Source organism: Sciurus carolinensis, chromosome 9, assembly GCF_902686445.1.
Source record: "Sciurus carolinensis chromosome 9, mSciCar1.2, whole genome shotgun sequence".
NCBI lineage: Eukaryota > Metazoa > Chordata > Mammalia > Rodentia > Sciuridae > Sciurus > Sciurus carolinensis.
Genome location: NC_062221.1, coordinates 58,929,314 through 58,953,038, shown reverse-complemented (window position 1 = coordinate 58,953,038; position 23,725 = coordinate 58,929,314). Strand labels below are relative to the sequence as shown.

At 39.0% G+C, this 23,725-nt stretch overlaps 1 pseudogene; it reads left to right on the top strand.

The window, feature by feature from the left end:
- LOC124993627 (maternal embryonic leucine zipper kinase-like) overlaps window positions 1-23,725 on the top strand; it is a 67,814-nt pseudogene that overhangs the window by 43,202 nt on the left and 887 nt on the right.

Genomic DNA, 23,725 nt, shown 5'->3' with positions numbered 1-23,725 from the left:
ATTGAAAACACTTATTCAATTCCACCTTCAATAGGAAATAGACCATGACTGGGGACAGGGAGAATGCTAAATTAGTCTCCCTTGCTCCTCTATCTCAAGACCCTTGGTGTTTTCATTAAAATGCTTATCATAATCTGCTCTGCAGGAAAGCTATTTATGCAACTATCTGCCTCGCCTGCTAGATTGAGTGTGCCTTGAGGGCAGGGGTCATCTTTTACCAGAGCGCATACAGAATTCATAAATAACTATCATCCATTGAGCACTTCACTGTTTACCCAGACAAATGAGCATGCTAACTACATTTATTGGGCTTGTACTTCAGGCAATATGCTCAGCACCTTGTCCCAGTTCATCACTGCTATGATGCTATGATAGAAAACATCACCGCAGACAATTTACAGGCTTGCGGGGGAGGAGGCAGGTAACACAAACAACTGAATATTGCAGGAGGGGCATGGGAATCTAGAACTCCTTGCTCAGTAGCCATTGCTTTCTTAACTGCTAGGTATAATAATGAAACTCTCATTATCCTTCTTTGTCCCCCAGTTATTGCCAAGGAACACATAAGCAATGCATGCTATGCCAAGGGCAGTGGAAAGTGACCCTTCTAGCCTAGAGGAGAGACAGTTAAGAGACATCTCCGATGACATGATTATCTGGCCTTTCATTTTTCTTCCACCCTTGTAGAGTAAACAATGTAAAGAATGCCTAAGTGTCTACCTCATGCACCAGAATTACGTGGCCAATAGAGCACTGGATCTGGGGTCATAGAATTTGCAGCCCTGATGCTGTTTTCATGGCAACTACACTTTAATTTCCCCATCTGTGAAGTCATGGGATTGAATTATATAATCAAAGTCTCCTTCCAGCTGTATCTCCCTCTGATTCACTAGAATATGAGTTTCCTGAGATAACCCATATGATGTGGCATATATTAAGTCCTCAACAATAAATGCTTAATGAAATAATGAATACACAAAAAATGACCTCTATGTCAGTTTTCATGAATCAGAAATAAGGTGCTCCTTTACTTGGAGGCATGAGGGATGCAAGCTCACTATTCACAATGTTAGCACTTTTAAGCCTTCCAACACTTCCATCTGGCCCTGATTTTCCATTTTCCCAATTTGGAACAACTTTTCCCATCCATTGGAATCACTTCCTTTCTTATGTTTACAAAACATATGATTTGGGGATTTTACATAATTCATCCAAAACACAGACTAAACTCAAATTGAGTCCAAATACCATCCACCAAGAAGCATGGAAAATTGCATTGGATATATGATTCTGTAAGCCTTTGAAAACCTAGCGAGGAACTTCAACTGACAATATTTTTAATCACAATAATATTGCCCCTGATGGCTTGTCTTGCATGCACCATGCATGTGTTTATATTTCTACACAGACGTTATAGTGTTTTGATTCATTACAGTCTGGTTGTTCAAGTGAATGCAGAAAAATGAGATTTTTTGCATAGTTCTGACTTTCTATTTACATACCTTACTAGTCCAGATGTAAATTTTTAGAACAGCTGCATCCCGAGATGAAAAGGTTTTATTCATTGCTTATATAGGCATTCTGAATACTGGCAGGGTATTTTGATTTCTTTTGGCAGGGTCTCAGTAGGCAGAGTAGGTCAGGGTGAGTGGAAATCTAATTATTTACAATAGTTGTCTTGAGATATAAATGTAGTAGAAATCATGGGAATCTTTAGTGAAAAACTTTTATTTTAGGTTGGTCAAGGTAAAAAGAAAGTATTGATTTGGGATTTTCTTTCTAGTGTTTTCCCACCTTCATTGTATAAGCAAAGAGTTTAAAAACATTTCATGCCAAGTAGTTTTCTAAACACCTTACATATTTTGATTCATCTAATACTCACAATGCTTTCATCAGTTCATATTACTTATAAACAATCAAAAGCCTAGTGAGTTAAAGTCCTTTTCCTACAGTTTTTCAGCAATCTAAATGGCCTAAATCAGTTTAAACACAGGCCCCCTACCTCTGGAGTCAATACTCAACAACCACGCCATGCTGCCTCTGGAATGTCCATTGTTAATATTCAATAGTTTCCTAACTGGCCTCTTTGCCCTGTATCTTGCATCTCCACTATCCAACCCATTCTTCACCAGCATGATCTGACTATGGTGAAAATTTGACCCATGTCATTCCCCAACTCCTGATTTATCAGTTTCTCATGCATCCTCCCATATCAAGTGATACAGCCTCTTTCTGTTTCTGAAACATTCCACAACTTTGCCCCAATCTCTCCTTTCTACCTAATTTCCTAAATCTCTCTCTCCACAAATTTTATGTTCCAGCTAAACTTAGGCCCTATCTGCCATTCCCAAGACACAGTTTTCATTTTACTGTCTCTAAGGTCTTATCCACAGGACATAGAAAAGCCTTCCTAATACCAGAGCCACTGTAAACCTCATCTGCCTGCCAATGTGTGTAAGATACTTTCTTCCTGTTATGAATTGAACTGTGTACTTGCACCACTTATAGGTCAAACCCTGGCCCCATAGTAAATTGTATGTGAAGATAGGGCTTTTAAGGAAATTTAGAGTATACATCCCTAATCTGATTGGACTGGAAACATTATTTCAGAAGGCTTGGGCAGTCCCATTCCTTTGGCCTTGTTGGTCACAGCCCAAATGATCTCTTTTTTAGCCTGGATCTGTCTACATCTAGCAGATTTCCTTGATAGACATTCCATGTGACTGGCATCTGTTAATCTGGGGGTCTTCAATGAAGCTTCAGCTTCCTTCTCACAGTTTCATGTATCACCCCCTCAGAGGCTGCTTGAAGAAATCCCAACTTTGCATTTCTCCTGGCTTTTGAAGCCTTCCTTTTAAAGATCAGTGAAAGCCACCACAACCCCTTAACTTTAGCATCCTGCATTACTGAAGAACCAGCACTGAATGGATGGTGTCAAGGTCTGCTGCCAGTTCAAGCTGTACTCCATCAGATCTTAGTTTCAATGGTCTCTCAGTGCTGGGAAAACTGAGGACAATGAAACAAATGCTGGGGTAACAAATTTCTAGGTACTGTTATATGAGAAGCATGTCCCCACAGTCTCTTAATGGAGTTTCTACTTCTGCACCTTGAGCTTGCAATGGGTGTGGTCTTGCTAATTTCTGAGATACCCTCAAGGCATATTTTCTATTGTCTCTGTGCAAAGTGTTTAGCATCTCTTTAATGGTTGTAATCTCTTCAACAACCACATCTATGTTGGTCCCTTTTTTACACACACTTTTCCTGCCAAAGTGAAAATTTTTAAAATCTGTCTGCTCTGGTTTCTTCTCTTGATTCTCACAATAAACCTGGCTAAAAGTTGGTAGCAATATCCATGCCACTGCCTAAAGGCTGTGTTGTCTTGAAATTCCTTCCACCAAAGGAATAAGGCCATCACCTTTAAATACTGTCTCACACAATCTCAGGACATGGGCAAAATGTAGATAAGTTCTTTGCCAGAATGTAACACAAATAGACTGTAGTTCAATTTCCAACAGAATCATTGTTCCCCTCTGAAACTTCATGAGCAGACTCATTACTTTCTGCATTGTTATCAACATTCTGGTCATCACCAGTTATACATTAATTTTTGCTTACAACATTCTAACTCTTCTCCAGCCTACATCTTCAAAATTCTCCAAATCCCCCCCACAAACCACTTCCAAAGGCTTCTAAACCACATGGTCAGGTTAATCATAGCAACAACTCGGCTTCTCTAGTACCACTTTTTATATTAGTCAGCTTTTCACCACTATGACAAAAATACCTGACAAGAACAACTTAGAGAAAGACAAATTTACTTTGGTTCACTGATTCAGGGGTGTAGTCCATGGTTGGCAAAATCCATTGCTCTGGGCCCAAGCTGAGGCAGAACATCATGGTGGAAGGGCAGAGCAGAAGGAAGCTGCTCTACTCATGGAATCCAGAAAGCAGAGAGGGAGGGAGGAGCCAAGGAACAAGATACAACTCCCAAGGGCATGCCCACAGTGACCCAGCTCCTTTAGTCATGTCCCCGTTGCCTACAGTTACCACCACCATACCAGTTCTTTATGGTTTGGATGTGGGGTGTCCCAAAAAATCCTGCTCATGTGGGAATGTTCTGAGGTAAAGAGATTGGACTGTGAAAGCTGCAACCTAATCAGTCAGTCCTAGTTTTAATAACTACATAGTAACTGCAGGCATGTGGTGTGTGGTTGAAGGAAGTGGGTCACTGAAGGTGTGCTCAGGAAGGGTGAATATTCTCTGTGACTCCTCCCTCTGCCCCACTTCTTCCTTACTGCCATGAGGGGAACAGCTTCCCTCTGCTGCACCCTTCTCCCAAGATGTTCTGCCTCACCTTGGGCCCAGGGCAATGGAGTTGGCCATCTATGAACTAAGACCTTTGAAACTGTAAGCTTCAAATAAACTTTCCCTCCTTTAAGTTATTCTTGTCAGGTATTTTGGTCACAGTGATGAAAGGCTGACTAAAGGAGCCACTGATTAGGTTACAGTTTTTGCAATCTAATTGCTCATCCCTGAACATTCCCACATTAACAGAGGAGTTTTGGGGGAATACCTCATATTCAAACCCTAACACCATCTGTGAGTTACAGAATAACACTTCGGGAAATGCTAGAAATAAGTAATAAATTTTCTGTTCACAAAGAACTTTGCATTAATAAATGAATAGAAACAAAGGACCACGAAGTGTTAATAGTTAGGAGGAAAGATTACAGGATGACACAGCCACACTGGGAAAAAAGACCTCCAGTTGACCACAGCGGTGACATGAGGGGCAGTTGTGACGTGAGAGAAGAGCCCCTAAAGTTCAAGAAATTAAATCAAGAATCAATAAATGTGATGGATTCAAACTAAAAGTCTTATTCTCAGCAAAAGAAACAATCATTAATGTGAAGAGAGAGCCTACAGATTGGGAGAAAACCTTTACCACATGCACCTCAGAAAAAGCATTAATCTCTAGGATATATAAAGGAATCGAAAGAACTTAACACACACACAAAAATAACACAATCAATAAATGGACTAAGGAACTGAGCAGGCACTTCACAGAAGAAGATATACAATTGATCAACAAATATATGAAAAAATGTTCATCATCTCTAGCAATTATAGAAATACAAATCAAAACTAAGACTCTAAGATTTCATCTCACTCCAATCAGAATGGCAATTATCAAGAATACAAGCAACAGGGACTGGGGTTGTGGCTCAGTGATAGAGTGCTTGCCTAATGTGTGAGGCACTGAGTTTGATTCTTAGCACTGCATATAAATAAAAATAAAAATAAAGGTCTATCAACATCTAAGAATATTTAAAAAAAAAGAATACAAGCAACAATAAATGTTGGCAAGGATGTGGGGGAAAAGGTACACTCATACATTGCTGGTGGGAATGCAAATTGATGCAACTATTATGGAAAGCAATATGGAGATTCCTCAGAAAACTTGGAAGGAACCACCATTTCACCCAGCTATCCCACTCCTAGGTTTATACTCAAAGGACTTAAAATCAGCACAGCACAGTGACACAGTCACATCAATGTTTATAGCAGCTCAACTGACAATAACTAAACTATGGAACCAACCTAGGTATCCTTCAACAGATGAATGAATTAAAAAAAGTATCATATATATATATATATATATATATATATATATCCATATATATACACACACACACACAATGGAATATAACTCAACTTTAAGAATGAAATTATGACATTTGTTGATAATAGATGGAACTGGAGAATATCATGCTAAGAGAAATAAGCCAAACCCAAAAAACCAAAGGTCAAATGTTTCCTCTGATAATGCAGATGCTAATTCACAATAAGGAGCCGTGGGTGGCTAGGAAGAATAAAGTTACTTTAGGTAGCAGGGACTGAAGGGAGGTGAAGGGGTATGGGGGATGGAATGATAGTAGAGTGAAACACAGATTATTACCTCATGTACATATATGAGTGTATGACCAATGTGATCCTATAATATGTACAATCAGAAAAATGAGAACTTATACTCCATTTATGTATGATTTATCAAAATGCATAAATGCATTCTACTGTCATGCATAACTAATTAGAACAAATTTTAAAAATTAATTTTAAAAGATTACAGAATGACTTTAGGTTAGTTGTTTGCTTAATACTCATTAGTGTTCCCAAATTTTCTATGATGATTCAGTATTACTTTTAGAATTGGGGCAGGGGAAGAAAAGGAATTTTCACTGAACAGAATCCCTAGCTACCTATTTCCCAAGCTCTTCCTTTTAGGATCTCAACATGTTTGCCTTCCACAATTAGCACCATTCTTTCTCTGCTCCCTCCTCTTAGACATTATTTACACTCACTAGGTCAATTTCCTTTCACTCAGACCAGTGAAATAAATTAACAATATTAACAGGAGCTAATAACTTAAAAATGTTAAGTACTCCACAATTCTACCACAACTCTAATGAGGATACCTGGATTTTATCATGCCTTCAGAAAACACCTGGACTCTAGTCCTGGTGACCACCAATAAGCCATGAAGGAGCAAGTGAGGCCAGAGCAGCCCTCCAGTCACTCTCCAGAATGCCACTGGTGAATTAGTTACCTTATTCTGTCCTGGAGCAAATAATTGGTCCTAAGATATCAAATGGAAAGCTACAGCTAAAAACTTGAATAGCAAAGTCCCAGTTCACTCCTGTGTCCCTCTTTTAACCACATTTACTTATCCACTCACTCTCTCCAAGAGGAAAGAGGTGTATAGAGATAAAGTATTGCAATGTCCATGCCTCACTTTGCTGGGAGGTAATGTACAATGATACCTAAGGTCTCTATCAAACAGACCTGATGTTTTTAATTTTTTGTTTTGTTGTTTTACTTAATACAACTTAAATTTCAGATGGACTTTTTCCATACCAAATTCCTTTTTCATACCTATTTGATACCTTCCAGAGTTCACAAATACTGAAATTCATTGTTGCTATAGCAAGTATAGTCTCTTACAGCAAAGAGCAAACCCAAATTAAGAATTCCATTACTGGGCCAAGGACATAGCTCAGTGGTAAAAGCATTGGCTTCACATGGACATGAGTCCTATCCCAGCACCACCAAAAGAAAAAATTAGAACTCCATTACTTTAGAGCCTCCCAAGGAATCCTCACAGCTACACTGAGTAAAAATTTAAATTCTTGTTTTAAAAGGACATAGAATACCTGTTTCTCATTGAGTATATCAATTTCTCTTTGAGACCTTCCACCATTTAGTTAACAGAACTTGGGTTCTGATCTGTATTTCTGAAACCCAAGCCAGAGTTATTTCTACTACCTTAATAATTCTCAATCTTGGCTGCACAATGGAATCACCTGTAAAGCTTTAACAATTACTAATGCCCTAAGAGACTTTGATTTAATTGGTCTGGGATATCGTCTGAGCATCAAGAGTTTTAAAAGATTCTCAGGTAGTTCCAGTATGCAGCTAAAGTCGAAAACCACTGCTCATGGTGTGCTCCCTTTCTTAGTGACCAGCTGCTGACAGGCTCGCTTCCATCAACAATGAACAGAGGAATAAAGAGTGCCCACAGTGCTCACCGCAGCCTTCCTTCCCTCTACTCATATATATACAGATACACACTTAGAGTAATTATTATCTAACCGATGGCTGCTGTTTCCATTCAAAGCAAAGTTCCTTAAGCATTTTTTTTCAAAGGGACAGATTATAAATATTTTGGATTTTTCATGCCAAACAAACTCATACAGAGTCAGAGTCCTACAGAGAGGAGAGTGGTCTATAGCAACTACTCAACTACTTAACTCTGCAACTGAAGAACAAAAAAAAAAAAAAAAAGAAAAAGAAATAAAGAAATAAACCATTAAAAATATGTGAACAACGTGCCTGACTTAATTCCAATAAAACATTATTTGTAAGTACAGGCATTTTCCTTATAGACTCAGATTTGCTCACCCCAGTGCGGAATTCTAAAGAATATAAAGGAGTTACTACATCTTTTAAATTGGAGCTACAGTGTTTCTGATGTCAGTGGTCTTTAGAACTCTATTACAGTTGCCTACATGTATTTGCATGACAGAAGGAAAAACTTTGTGCATAATAAACTTCCTCTGCCTGCTGCTGCTATTGAATAAAGCCACTCTCTTGGGACAGAAGTCATGGTTGCTTTCCAAGAGCCTATATCCACAAATGTTTAGTCCTGCCCTTGTATTCCAACAGGTAGAAATCTGTCCCTGTAGACAACTTCAGCTCCTTCTCTATAGCAATATTGCATCATCTGGCACTTTCCACCCTGTTGTGTCACATGCTCCATTCAAACCCTTTCACATCCACTACAGCCATGATGATCACTTTTAGGATGTTAAGATGAGAAAGCTGAGACTCACACACGCTAGAAGGCAGAAAATAAACTTGAACCTGGATCCTGTGACTGCACAAATGTGTGTTACTGCAGGGGAAACTGCATGTGAATTCAGAGAGGACTGTGTTAAAATTCACTTGGTAGCTTTTTTTTCTAATCTTGAGCAAGTTATTCAATCTCTCAGAATTTTTTTATTTCCTTAACTATGAAAATATGGATATTAGCAAATACTTAGTTTGGGGGTTATTTTGAGAGCTAGATATAATATGATTTGTGTTCCAGGCACTAGTAAGTGCTCAACAGTGACAGCTGCCACCACCCCTAATATTAAAACAGCTGCTGCTGCTGTTTCTGGACTTTCTGTTTTGTACATTCTTCCATTCACTACTACATGCTTCCTTGTATTTGGTATAATACTGTTAATTTAGTAGGTGCCCCATTAATGCTGAGTAAATTTAATTATTTAGCTAATGATATGGTCATCTAGTCTGTATCTGAAAGTTCCCTCCAACATAAGCCTTTTAAAAGTAATAAAAGTCACGGAGGGAGCAGGCAGGTGACTCAGGCCGCCTATATCACAGAGGTAGGCGGAGGGCACTAACCTGCCCAGCCAGCAGGCCAAGCACAGACGTCATAACTGAGCGACCCCGCCTGACCTCTGCACCTAGCTCAGTGCCATCACTGGTTGGTCGCAGTTGCAGAGCGAGCTGGGGGGTGAGCCAGGCCGCCTACATCGCAGAGGTAGCAGGCGGGCACCCAATCACCCCTGCCTTGCGAAACCGGGCAGCGGGTAGCCAACCTGCCCAACCACCAGGCCAAGCAAGACGACATCACTGAACAACTCCGCCCGACCACCACGCCGAGGTTTGTCACCATCACGGAGTTAGCCAGAGACTGCTTTTTTATTTTTTTTATTATTTTTTTTATTGTAAACAAATGGGATACATGTTGTTTCTCTGTACATGAAGTAAAGGCATACCATTTGCATAATCATAAATTTACATAGGGTAATGTTGTTTGATTCATTATTATTTTTTTTCCTTCCCCCCATCCCTCCCACCCCTCTTTTCCCTCTATACAGTCCTTCCTTCCTCCATTCGTGCCACTCCTTAACCCTAACCCTGAACCTAACCCTAACCCTAACGCTAATCCCTCCCACCCCCCATTATATGTCCTCATCTGCTTATCAGCGAGATCATTTGACCGTTGGTTTTTTGAGATTGGCTTATCTCACTTAGCATGATATTCTCCAATTTCATCCATTTGCCTGCAAATGCCATAATTTTATCATTCTTTATGGCGGAGTAATATTCCATTGTATATATATGCCACAGTTTCTTTATCCATTCATCAACTGAAGGACATCTAGGTTGGTTCCGCAATCTGGCTATTGTGAATACATCGTTGTGGCTGTATCTCTGTGGTATGCTGATTTTAAGTCCTTTGGGTATAGGCCAAGGAGTGGGATAGCTGGGTCAAATGGTGGTTCCATTCCAAGCTTTCTGAGGAATCTTCATACTGCTTTCCAGAGTGGCTGCACTAATTTGCAACCCCACCAGCAATGTATGAGTGTACCTTTCTCCCTGCCTCCTCGCCAACACCTATTGTTGCATGTGTTCGTGATAATCGCCCTTCTAATTGGGGTGAGATGGAATCTTAGGGTAGTTTTGATTTGCACTTCTCTTACTACTAGAGATGTTTTTTATAGGCTGGTGTAGGCATTTTGAATTACTCTTGACGGCACAGTCATCATCATTGGAAGGACAACTTCCTTCCTGAGACACCTACAGGAGGCTAGAGGACCTTTGACAAGACCCAGGAGCCAAGAAGAGGAAGTATTGAGAGACTTGGGACCAACTTAGAATCACCGGGGAATATACCCCACCTGAAGGCCACCACCCCTAGAAGGCTAGCTTCCTAGTGGAGCACCACATTATCAAGTTCCTCCAAGACTTCAGGCTACTGAAGGCTAAGAGGTGAGTTATTGGAAATCTACAGAGAAAATATTAGTCAATAGAGGAAATCTGCAATATCCCAGAGTTTCAATACTAGAGGGGTAGATATCTGAACAATATGAGAAAACAAGGGAAGAAAATGTCCCAAACTAGCCTAGATGGTTTAGCAATAAAATCCAAAGGCAGCATGGCAGAAGAAATGTCAGAAAGGGAGTTCAGAATGTACATAATCAAAACGATCAGAGAAGCAAACGAGGAGATGAAAGAGCAAATGCAGTCATTGAATGATAGCACTAATCGACAGTTAAAAGAGCAAATACAGGAAACAAAAGATCATTACAATAAAGAGAGATATTGAAAAAAAAAACAAACAGATATCCTTGAAATGAAGGAAACAATAAACCAAATTAAAAACTCCATAGAAAGCACAACCAATAGGATAGAACACCTGGAAGACAGAACCTCAGATATCGAAGACAAAATATTTAATCTTCAAAACAAAGTTGACCAAACAGAGAAGATGGTAAGAAATCATCAACAGAATCTAAAAGAACTATGGAATATCATGAAACGGCCAGATTTAAGAATTATCAGAATTGAGGAAGACTTAGAGAAACAAACCAAAGGAATGAACAATCTATTCAATAAAATAATATCAGAAAATTTCCCAAATCTGAAGAATGAAATGGAAAATCAAGCACAAGAGGCTTATAGTACTCCAAATACACAAAATTACAATAGACCCACACCAAGGCACATTATACTGAAAATACCTAACATACAAAATAAAGACAGAATTTTAAAGGCTGTGAGAGAAAAGAATCAAATTACATTCAGGGGGAAACCAATACAGATATCAGCAGATTTTTCAATCCAGACCCTAAAAGCTAGAAGGGCCTGGAACATTTTTCAAGCTCTGAAAGAAAATGGATGCCAACGAAGAATCTTCTACCAGCAAAACTTACCTTCAGATTTGACGACAAAATAAAATCATTCCATAATAAACAAAAGCTAAAAGAATTTACAAAAAGAAAGCTGGCATTACAGAACATTCTCAGCAAATATTCCATGAGGAAGAGATTAAAAACAACGATGTAAATCAGCAAAGGGAGGAACTACCCTAAAGGAACAACCAAATAAAGGAGAAATCAAGTCGTGTCAAAAAAAAAAAAAATGAGCCAAATGACCAGGAAAACAAATCATATCTCAATAAAACCCTGAATGTTAATGGCCTGAATTCATCAATCAAAAGATATAGACTGGCAGATTGGATTAAAAAGAAAGATCCAACAATTTACTGCCTGCAAGAGACTCATCTCATAGAAAGAGATGACCACAGACTAAAGGTGAAAGGATGGGGAAAAGCATATCATGCAGATGGACACAGCAAAAAAGCTGGAGTATCCATCCTCATTTCAGATAATGTGGACTTCAAGACAAAGTTAGTCAGAGGAATAAAGAAGGACATTTCATACTGCTTAAGGGAAGCATAAATCGGGAAGACATAACAATCATAAATATCTATGCCCCAAACAGTGGCTCATCCATATACGTCAAACAAATCCTTCTCAATTTCAGAAACCAAATAGACCACAACACAATAATACTAGGTGATTTTAACACGCCTCTCTCACCACTGGACAGATCCTCCAAACAAAAATTGAACAAAGAAACCATAGATCTCAAAAACACAATCAATAATTTAGATTTAACGAACATTTGTAGAATATACCGTCCAACAAAGAGCGAATACACTTTCATCTCAGCAGCACATGAATCCTTCTACAAAATAGACCATATATTAAGCCACAAAGCTACTGTTAGCAAATACAAGAAGATAGAGATAATACCTTGTATTCTATCAGATCATAATGGATTAAAATTAGAAATAAATGACACAATAAAAAACAGAAACTATTCCAATATCTGGAGATTAAATAATATGCTATTGTATGATGAATGGATAACAGAAGATATCGAAGTAAACTAAAATATTCTTAGAAGTAAACAAGAACAAAGAAGCAACATATCAAAATCTCTGGGACACTATGAAAGCAGTACTTAGAGGAAAATTTATTTCATGGAGTGCATTCAATAAAAGAAGAAAAAATCAACAAATAAATGACCTAACACTATGGCTCAAAGGCCTAGAAAAAGAAGAACAGACCAACACCAAAAGTAGTAGAAGACAGGAAATAGTTAAAAACAGCTGAAATCAATGAAATTGAAACAAAAGAAACAATCAAAAAAATTGACAAAATAAATAGTTGGTTCTTTGAAAAAATACACAAAATTGATAAACCCTTAGCCACACTAACAAAGAGAAGAAGAAAGAAAACCCAAATTATTAAAATTTGGAATGAACAAGGAAATATCACAACAGACACAATTGAAATACAAAACATAATCAGAAGCTATTTTGAAAATCTATACTCCAACAAAATAGAAAATCTCGAAGACATCAACAGGATTCTAGAGATATATGAATTACCTAAACTGAACAAGGAGGACATACACTATTTATTTTTTTATTGTAAACAAATGGGATACATGTTGTTTCTCTGTTTGTACATGGCATAAAGGCATACCATTTGTGTAATCATAAATTTACATAGGGTAATGTTGTTTGATTCATTCTGTTATTTTTTCCTTTCCGCCCATCCCTCCCACCCCTCTTTTCCCTCTATACAGTCCTTCCTTCTTCCATTCTTGCCCCCCTCCCTAAACCTAACTCTAACCTAACACTAACCACTCCCACCCACCATTATTGTGTCATCATCCACTTATTAGCGATATCATTCGTCCTTTGGTTTTTGGAGATTGGCTTATCTCACTTAGCATGAATTTCTCCAATTTCATCCATTTGCCTGCAAATGCCATAATTTTATCATTCTTTATGACTGAGTAATATTCCATTGTATATATATACCACAGTTTCTTTATCCATTCATCAACTGAAGGACATCTAGGTTGGTTCCACATTCTGGCGATGAGCAGCTATGAACATTGATGTGGCTGTATCTCTGTAGTATGCTGATTTTAAGTCCTTTGGGTATAGGCCAAGGAGTGGGATAGCTGGGTCAAATGGTGGTTCCATTCCAAGTTTTCTAAGGAGTCTCCACGCTGTTTTCCAGAGTGGCTGCACTAATTTGCAGCCCCACCAGCAATGTATGAGTGTGCCTTTATCCCCAAATCCTCGCCAACACCTGTTGTTGCTTGTATTCTTGATAATCGCCATTCTAATTGGGGTGAGATGGAATCTTAGGGTGGTTTTGATTTGCATTTCTCTTATTACTAAATATGTTGAACATTTTTCCATATGTTTGTTGATTGCTTGTACATCTTCTTCTGTGAAGTGTCTATTCATTTCCTTAGCCCATTTGTCGATTGGATTATTAGCATTCTTGGTGTAGAGTTTTTTGAGTTCTTTATAGATTCTGGAGATTAGTGCTCTATCTGAAGTATGATTGGCAAAGATTTTTTCCCACTCTGTAGGCTCTTTCTTCACATTGCTGATAGTTTCCTTTGCTGAGAGAAAGCTTTTTAGTTTGAATCTATCCCAGTTATTGATTCTTGCTTTTATTTCTTGTGCTATGGGAGTCCTGTTGAGGAAGTCTGGTCCTAAGCCAACATGTTGAAGCTCTGGACCTACATTTTCTTCTATAAGATGCATGGTCTCTGGTCTGATTCCGAGATCCTTAATCCATTTTGAGTTTCGTTTCGTGCATGGTGAGAGATAGGGTTTAGTTTCATTCTGTTGCATATGGATTTCCAATTCTCCCACCACCATTTGTTGAAGAGGCTATCTTTTCTCCATTGCATATTTTTGGCCCCTTTGTCTAGTATGAGAAAATTGTATTTATTTGGATTTGTGTCCGTGTCCTCTATTCTGTACCATTGATCCACCTTTCTATTTTGGTACCAATACCATGCTGTTTTTGTTACTATTGCTTTGTAGTAGAGTTGAAGGTCTGGTATTGCGATACCCCCTGCTTCACTCTTTCTGCCAAGGATTGCTTTAGCTATTCTGGGTTTCTTATTCTGCCAGATGAATTTCATAATTTCTTGCTCTTATCTGTAAGGTACATCATTGGGATTTTAATTGGAATTGCATTGAATCTGTATAGCACTTTTGGTAGTATGGCCATTTTGACAATATTAATTCTTCCTATCAAAGAACATGGGAGATCTTTCCATCTTCTGAGGTTTTCTTTAATTTCTTTCTTTAGTGTTCTGTCGTTCTCACTGTAGAGGTCTTTCACCTCTTTTGTGAGATTGATTCCCAAGTATTTTATTTTTTTCGATGCTATTGTGAATGGGGTAGTTTTCCTAATTTCTCTTTCTGAAGATTCAACACTTATGTATAAAAATGCCTTAGATTTATGTGCATTGATCTTATATCCCGCTACTTTACTGAATTCACTTATGAGATCTAAAAGTTTTCTGGTGGAATTTCCTGGTTCCTCTAAGTATATAATCATATCATCAGCAAATAGGGATAGTATGAGTTCTTCGTTTCCTATTCGTATCCCTTTAATTTCTTTGGTCTGTCTAATTGCTCTGGCTAGAGTTTCAAGGATGATATTGAAAAGAAGTGGTGAAAGAGGGCATCCCTGCCTTGTTCCAGTTTTTAGGGGGAATGTTTTTCACCATTTAGAATGATATTAGCCATGGGCTTAGCACAGATGGCCTTTAAAATGTTAAGGAATGTTCCCACTATCCCTATTTTTTCTAGTGTTTTGAGCATGAAGGGGTGCTGTATTTTATCAAATGCTTTTTCTGCATCTATTGAAATAATCATGTGATTCTTGACTTTAAGTCTATTGATATGGTGAATGACATTTATTGATTTCCTGATGTTGAACCAACCTTGCATCCTTGGGATGAAACCCACTTGATCATGGTGAACTATCTTTTTTTTTTTTTTTTTTTTTTTTTTTTACATTTACATAGGGTAATGATGTTTATTTTATTTTTCCCCTCCCCCCACCCCTCCCACCCCTCTTTTCCCTCTACACAGTCCTTCTTTCCTTCATTCTTGCAGCTCTCCTTAGCCTAACTCTAAACCTAACCCTAAACCTAATGCTAGCCCCTCCCACCCCCCATTATATGTCCTCATCCGCTTATCAGCGAGATCATTCGTCCTTTAGTTTTTTGAGATTGGCTTATCTCACTTAGCATGATATTCTCCAATTTCGACCATTTGCCTGCAAATGCCATAATTTTATCATTCTTCATTGCGGAGTAATATTCCATTGTATAAATATGCCACAGTTTCTTTATCCATTCATCAACTGAAGGGCATCTAGGTTGGTTCCACAATCTGGCTATGGTGAATTGAGCAGCAATGAACATTGATGTGGCTGTATCTCTGTAGTATGCTGATTGTAAGTCCTTTGAGTATAGGCCAAGGAGTGGGATAGCTGGGTCAAATGGTGTTTCCATTCCAAGCTTTCTGAAAAATCTCCATACTGCTTTCCAGAGTGGCTGCACTAATTTGCAACCCCACCAGCAATGTATGAGTGTTCCTTTTTCACCACATCCTCGCCAACACCTATTGTTGCTTGTATTCTTGATAATCGCCATTCTAATTGGGGTGAGATGAAATCTTAGGGTAGTTTTGATTTGCATTTCCCTTATTACTAGGGATGTTGAACATTTTTTCATATATCTGTTGATTACTTGTACATCTTCTTCTGTGAAGTGTCTGTTCATTTCCTTAGCCCATTTGTTGATTGGATTATTTGTATTCTTGGTGTACAGTTTTTTGAGTTCTTTATAGATTCTGGAAATTAGCGCTCTATCTGAGGTATGGTTGGCAAAGATATTCTCCCACTCTGTAGGCTCTCTCTTCACATTTCTGATAGTTTCCTTTGCTGAGAGAAAGCTTTTTAGTTTGAATCTATCCCAGTTGTTGATTCTTGCTTTTATTTCTTATGCTATGGGAGTCCTGTTAAGGAAATCTGATCCTGAGCCAACAAGTTGAAGATTTGGACGTACTTTTTCTTCTATAAGATGCAGGGTCTCTGGTCTGATTCCGAGGTCCTTGATCCATTTTGAGTTGAGTTTTGTGTAGGGTGAGAGATAGGGGTTTAATTTCATTCTATTGCTTATGGTTTTCCAGTTAAACTGAAAGCGTTCCCCCTAAAAACTGGAACAAGGCAGGGATGCCCTCTTTCACCGCTTCTATTCAACATCGTCCTTGAGACTCTAGCCAGAGCAATCAGACAAACGAAAGAAATTAAAGGGATACGAATAGGAAAAGAAGAACTCAAACTATCCCTGTTCGCTGATGACATGATTATATATTTAGAGGAACCTGGAAATTCCACCAGAAAACTTTTAGAACTCATAAGCACTATCTTTTTAATATGTTTTTGTATGTGATTTGCTAAAATTTTGTTTAGAATTTTTGCATCGATGTTCATTAAGGATATTGGTCTGAAATTTTCTTTCCTCCATGTGTCTCTATCTGGTTTAGGTATCAGGGTAATATTGGCTTCATTGAATGAGTTTGGGAGAGTTCCCTCCTCTTCTATTTTCTGGAATACTTTGAGAAGTATTGGAATGAGCTCTTCTTTAAAGGTTTTGTAGAACTCGGCTGAGAACCCATATGGTCCTGGACTTTTCTTTGTTGGAAGGCTTTTGATGACTTCTTCTATTTCATTACTTGAAATTGGTCTATTTAAATTGTGTATGTCCTCCTAGTTCAGTGTAGGCAATTCATATGTCTCTAGAAACCTGTTGATATCTTTGAAATTTTCTATTTTGTTGCAGTATAGATTTTCAAAATAGCTTCTAATTATGTTTTGTATTTCAATCGTGTCTGTTGTGATATTTCCTTGTTCATTCCGAATTTCAGTGATTTGGGTTTTCTCTCGTCTTCTCTTTGTTAGTGTGGCTAAAGGTTTATCAATTTTGTTTATTTTTTCAAAGAACCAACTATTTATTTTGTCAATTTTTTGTATTGTTTCTTTTGTTTCAGTTTGGTTGATTTCAGCTCTGAGTTTAACTATTTTCTGTCTTCTACTACTTTTGGTGTTGGTCTGTTCTTTTTCTAGGGCTTTGAGCTGTAGTGTTAGGTCATTTATTTGTTGAGTTTTACTTCTTTTATTAAATGCGCTCCATGAAATAAATTTTCCGCTAAGTACTTCTTTCATAGTGTCCTAGAGATTTTGATATGATGTTTCTTTGTTCTCATTTACCTCTAAGAATTTTTTTAATTTCCTTCCTAATATCTTCTGTTATCCATTCATCATATAATAGCATATTGTTTAATCTCCAGGTGTTGGAGTCGTTTCTGTTTTTTACTCTTTCATTTATTTCTAACTTCAATCCATTATGATCTGATAGAATACAAGGTATCTCTATCTTCTTGTATTTGCTCACATTAGCTTTGTGGCATAATATATGGTCTATTTTAGAGAAGGATCCATGTGCTGCTGAGAAGAAAATGTATTCGCTCTTGGTTGGATGGTATATTCTATAAATGTCTGTTAAGTCTAAATTATTGATTGTGTTATTGAGATCTATGGTTTCTTTGTTCAATTTTTGTTTGGAAGATCTGTCCAGTGGTGAGAGAGGCGTGTTAAAATCACCTAGTATTATTGTGTTATGGTCTATTTGGTTTCCAAAATTGAGAAGGATTTGTTTGACATACATGGATGAGCCACTGTTTGGGGCATAGATGTTTATGATTGTTTTATCTTGCTGATTTTTGCTTCCCTTAAGCAGTATGAAATGTCCTTCTTTATCCCTTCTGACTAACTTTGGCTTGAAGTCCACATTATCTGAAATGAGGATGGATACTCCAGCTTTTTTGCTGAGCCCATGTGCATGGTATGTTTTTCCCCATCCTTTCACCTTTAGTCTATGGGTATCTCTTTCTATGAGGTGAGTCTCTTACAGGCAACATATTGTTGGATCTTTCTTTTTAATCCAGTCTGCCAGTCTATGTCTTTTGATTGATGAATTCAGGCCATTAACATTCAGGGTTATTATTGAGATATGATTTATATTCCCAGTCATTTGGTTCATTTTTTTAATTTTATTTATTTATTTTTTTTGACAAAACTTGGTTCCTCCTTTATTTGACAGTTCCTTTAGGATAATTCCTCCCTTTGCTGATTTGCTTATTTGTTTTTTATCTCTTCCTCATGGAATATTTTGCTGAGAATGTTCTGTAATGCTGGCTTTCTTTTTCTAAATTCTTTTAGCTTTTGTTTTTCATGGAATGATTTTATTTCATCATCAAATTTGAAGGTAAGTTTTGCTGGGTATAAGATTCTTGGTTGGCATCCATTTTCTTTCAGGGCTTGAAAAATGTTGTTCCAGGCCCTTCTAGCTTTTAGGGTCTGGATTGAAAAATCTGCTGATATCCGTATTTGTTTCCCCCTGAATGTAATTTGGTTCTTTTCTCTCACAGCCTTTAAAATTCTGTTTTTATTTTGTATGTTAGTTATTTTCATTATAATGTGCCTTGGTGTGGGTCTGTTGTAATTTTGTGTATTTGGAGTTCTATAAGCCTCTTGAACTTGATTTTCCATTTCATTCTTCAGATTTGGGAAATTTTCTGATATTATTTCATTGAATAGATTGTTCATTCCTTTGGTTTGTTTCTCTAAGCCTTCCTCAATCCCAATAATTCTCAAATTTGGCCTTTTCATGATATCCCATAGTTCTTGGAGATTCTGTTCATGATTTCTTACCATCTTCTCTGTTTGTTCAACTTTGTTTTCAAAGTGAAATATTTTGTCTTCAATATCTGAGGTTCTGTCTTCCAGGTGTTCTATCCTATTAGTTATGCTTTCTATGGAGTTCTTAATTTGGTTTATTGTTTCCTTCATTTCAAGGATTTCTATTCGTTTTTTTTTCAATATCTCTAACTCTTTATTGAAATGATCTTTTGCTTCCTGTATTTGCTCTTTTAACTGTCGATTGGTGCGATCATTCAGTGCCTGCATTTGCTCTTTCATCTCCTCCTTCAATGCCTGCATTTGCTCTTTCATCTCATCGTTTGCTTCTCTGATCATTTTAATTATGTACATTCTGAACTCCCTTTCTCTCATTTCTTCTGCCATGCTGTCGTTGGATTTTATTGATATAGCATCTAGATTTGTTTGGGGCATTTTCTTCCCTTGTTTTCTCATATTGTTCAGGAATCAGTGGGTCATTAAGATATTGCAGATTTCCTCTATTGACTTATAATGTCCCTGAAGATTGCTAGTATATCCCCTCTTATCCTTCAGTAGCTTGAAGTCTTGGAGGAAGTTGATAATGCAGTGCTCCACAAGGAAGCTGCCTCTCTAGGGTTGATGACCCTCAGGTGGGGTATATTCCCTGATAGTGGACAGAGGTGCCTCCACTTGTTGACCAATGGTCATCCAAAGGGGAACTAGGCTGCGGGCTGAGGCATGGCCTGTTTGGGCCTGTGTCTCTGGTTTTACCGTCCTTGTGGGAAATCCTCACCTGGCAGGGAAGACTCAAACAGTGGGGAGGTCTCGCTGGTCAGTTGCCCTCCTAGAGGTTCCCCTCAATCTACAACTACCGCCTGGGCTGGGCTGTCTTCCTCTGCAACGTCCCAGGGTCCTGGACCTACCTCCTGGGCCTGGTAGCCTCACCCTTCGCAGACGAGTCTCCTTAGGCTGCCCCTCCTCAGAGAAGCTGCCCGCAGTCCTGGAACCTAGCTCCGCCCCTAAGTGTGTCTCTGTGCGGCTCTTCCACCAAGAAGCCACCTAGGTCCTGGGACCCTGCTCTGCACCTAATCACCTGCCTATGCGACCCCTCCTCTGGGCCGCCACCTGGAGCCCCATACAATAGTTCTGAGACCCATAGACCCACCACACATCTCTTCCTCCATACAGCTGCCCCGTGTTCCGACGCAGTCACTAGAAGTCCAAGCAACTCACTTCGCGTCTCCTCCTCCTGCCAACCGCCCGTAGCCCTAGGCAGTCACTCTGAGTCGAAGCGACCTGCCCTATTCCTCCTCCTCCTCTGGGTAACCCCCCAGGTGTTCAGGAGTGGTCGCTCAGAGACCAAGAGACCCACCGCGCTCCTCCTCCAGGCAGGCCACCGGTGTTCAGGAGCGGTCGCTTTGAGTCCAAACAACTCACCACTCGCCTCCTCCTCTGAGCAGCCACCTGGAGCTCTGATGCAGCCACTCCTAGACCAAGCGATGCGCCGCGCTCCTCCCCTTCCTCCGGGCAGCCCCCCGGTGTTCAGAAGCAGTCGCTCTGAGTCTAAACAGCTCGCTGCGCAGTTCCTCCTCTGGCAACCGCCTGTAGCTCTGGTGTAGTCCCTCGAGTCCAAGTGACCCGCCGTGCTCTTCCTCTTCCTCCGGGCAGCCCCCCAGTGTTCAGAAGCAGTCGCTCTGATTCCAAACAGCTCGCCGCGCAGCTCCTCCTCAGGCAGCCGCCCGGAGCCCCAGTGGTTGCTCTGAGTCCAAGCACTGTGCTGAGCAGCCACCTCTACGATGTTCCCAGTTGTCCATGTTTACCACTCCAGCGGGGGGAGGGGTGTCTCTTTGGGCGACTCTACTTCACAAATTTCCCTGCGTTCCGGGACTACTGCCCCATCCGGTACGCCTCCCCAACGGGAGAGACTCACCTGGCCGCTTTGAGTTGGTCCCAAGTCTCTCATTATCTCCTCTTTTGAATCCTGCGTCCTGGAGCAACATGAAATGCATCCGCCTTCTAGTCCACCATCTTGAAACTGACATACACAATTTAAATAGATCAATTTCAAGTAATGAAATAGAAGAAGTCATCAAAAGCATACCAACAAAGAAAAGTCCAGGACCAGATGGGTTCTCAGCCGAGTTCTACAAAATCTTTAAAGAAGAGTTCATTCCAATACTTCTCAAAGTATTTCATGAAATAGAAAAGGAGGGAACCCTCCCAAACTCATTCTATGAAACCAGTATCACCCTGATACCTAAACCAGACAGAGACACCACGAGGAAAGAAAATTTCAGACCAATATCCTTAATGAACAGTGATGCAAAAATTCTCAACAAAATCTTAGCAAATTGCATACAAAAATATATTAAAAAGATAGTGCACCACGATCAAGTGGGATTTATCCCAGGGATGCAAGGTTGGTTCAACATCCGGAAATCAATAAATGTCATTCACCATATCAATAGACTTAAAGTTAAAGAATCACATGATTATTTCGATAGATGCAGAAAAGACATTTGATAAAATACACCATCCCTTCATGCTCAAAACACTGGAAAAATAGGGATAGAGGGAACATTCCTTAATATTTTAAAGGCCATCTATGCTAAGCCCATGGCCAATATCATTCTAAATGGTGAAAAACTGAAAGCATTCCCCCTAAAAATTGGAACAAGGCAAGGATGCCCTCTTTCACCACTTCTATTCAACATTGTCCTCGAAACTCTAGCCAGAGCAATTAGACAGACCAAGGAAATTAAAGGGACACGAATAGGAAAAGAAGAACCCAAACTATCCCTATTTGCTGATGACATGATTATATATTTAGAGGAACCAGAAAATTCCACCAGAAAACTTTTAGATCTCATAAGTGAATTCAGTAAAGTAGCAGGATATAAGATTAATGCTCATAAATCCAATGCATTTTTATACATAAGAGATGAATCTTCAGAAAGAGAAGTCAGGAGAACTACCCCATTCACAATAGCATCGAAAAAAATACAATGCTTGGGAATCAATCTAACAAAAGAGGTGAAAGACCTATACAATGAGAACTACAGAACACTAAAGAAAGAAATTAAAGAAAACCTTAGAAGATGGAAAGATCCCCCATGTTCTTTGATAGGAAGAATTAATATTGTCAAAATGGCCATACTACCAAAAGTTCTCTACAGACTCAATGCAATTCCAATTAAAATCCCAATGACGTACCTTACAGAAATAGAGCAAGCAATCATGAAATTCATCTGGAAGAATAAGAAACCCAGAATAGCTAAAGCAATCCTTAGCAGGAAAAGTGAAGCAGGGGGTATTGCAATACCAGACCTTCAACTCTACTACAAAGCAATAGTAACAAAAACGGCATGGTATTGGCACCAAAATAGACAGGCTGATCAATGGTACAGAATAGAGGACATGGACACAAACCCAAATACATACAATTTTCTCATACTAGACAAAGGGGCCAAAAATATGCAATGAAGATAAGAAAGCCTCTTCAACAGATGGTGCTGGGAAAACTGGAAATCCATATGCAACAGAATGAAACTAATCCCCTATCACTCACCCTGCACAAAAATCAACTCAAAATGGATCAAGGACCTCGGAATCAGACCAGAGATCCTACATCTTACAGAAGAAAAAGCAGGTCCAAATCTTCAAATTCTTGGCTTAGGATCAGACTTCCTCAACAGGACTCCCATAGCACAAGAAATAAAAGCAAGAATCAATAACTGGGATAGCTTCAAACTAAATAGCTTTCTCTCAGCAAAGGAAACTATCAGCAATGCGAAGAGAGAATCTACAGACTGGGAGAAAATCTTTGCCACTCATACTTCAGATAGAGTACTAATTTCCAGAATCTATAAAGAACTCAAAAAACTCTACACCAAGAATACAAATAACCCAATCAACAAATGGGCTAAGGATATGAACAGATGCTTCACAGAAGAAGATCTACAAGCAATCAACAAACATATGGAAAAATGTTCAACATATTTAGTAATAAGAGAAATGCAAATCAAAACCACCCTAAGATTCCATCTCACCCCAATTAGAATGGTGATTATCAAGAATACAAGCAACAATAGGTGTTGGCGAGGATATGGGGAAAAAGGTACACTCATACATTGCTGGTGGGGATGTAAATTAGTGCAGCCACTCTGGAAAGCAGTGTGGAGATTCCTTAGAAAACTTGGAATGGAAACACCATTTGACCCAGCTATCCCACTCCTTGGCCTATACCCAAAGGACTTAAAATCAGCATACTACAGAGATACAGCCACAACAATGTATTCACAATAGCCAGATTGTGGAACCAACCTAGATGCTCCTCAATTGATGAATGGATAAAGAAACTGTGGTATATATATCCCATGAAATATTACTCAGCCATAAAGAATAATAAAATTATGGCATTTGCAGGCAAATGGATGCAGTTGGAGAATATCATGCTAAGTGAGATAAGCCAATCTCAAAAAACCAAAGGATGAATGATCTCACTGAATGTCATCATTCACTAATGATGACATATATAGGGGGTGGGAAGGGGGCAAGAATGGAGGAAGGAGGGACTCTATAGAGGGAAAAGAGGAGTGGGAGGGGTGGGGGGAAGAAAAAATAACAGAATGAATCAAAAACTATTACCCTAGGTAAATGTATGATTGCACAAATGGTATGCCTCTACTTCATGTACAAACAGAGAAACAAGATGTATCCTATTTGTTTAC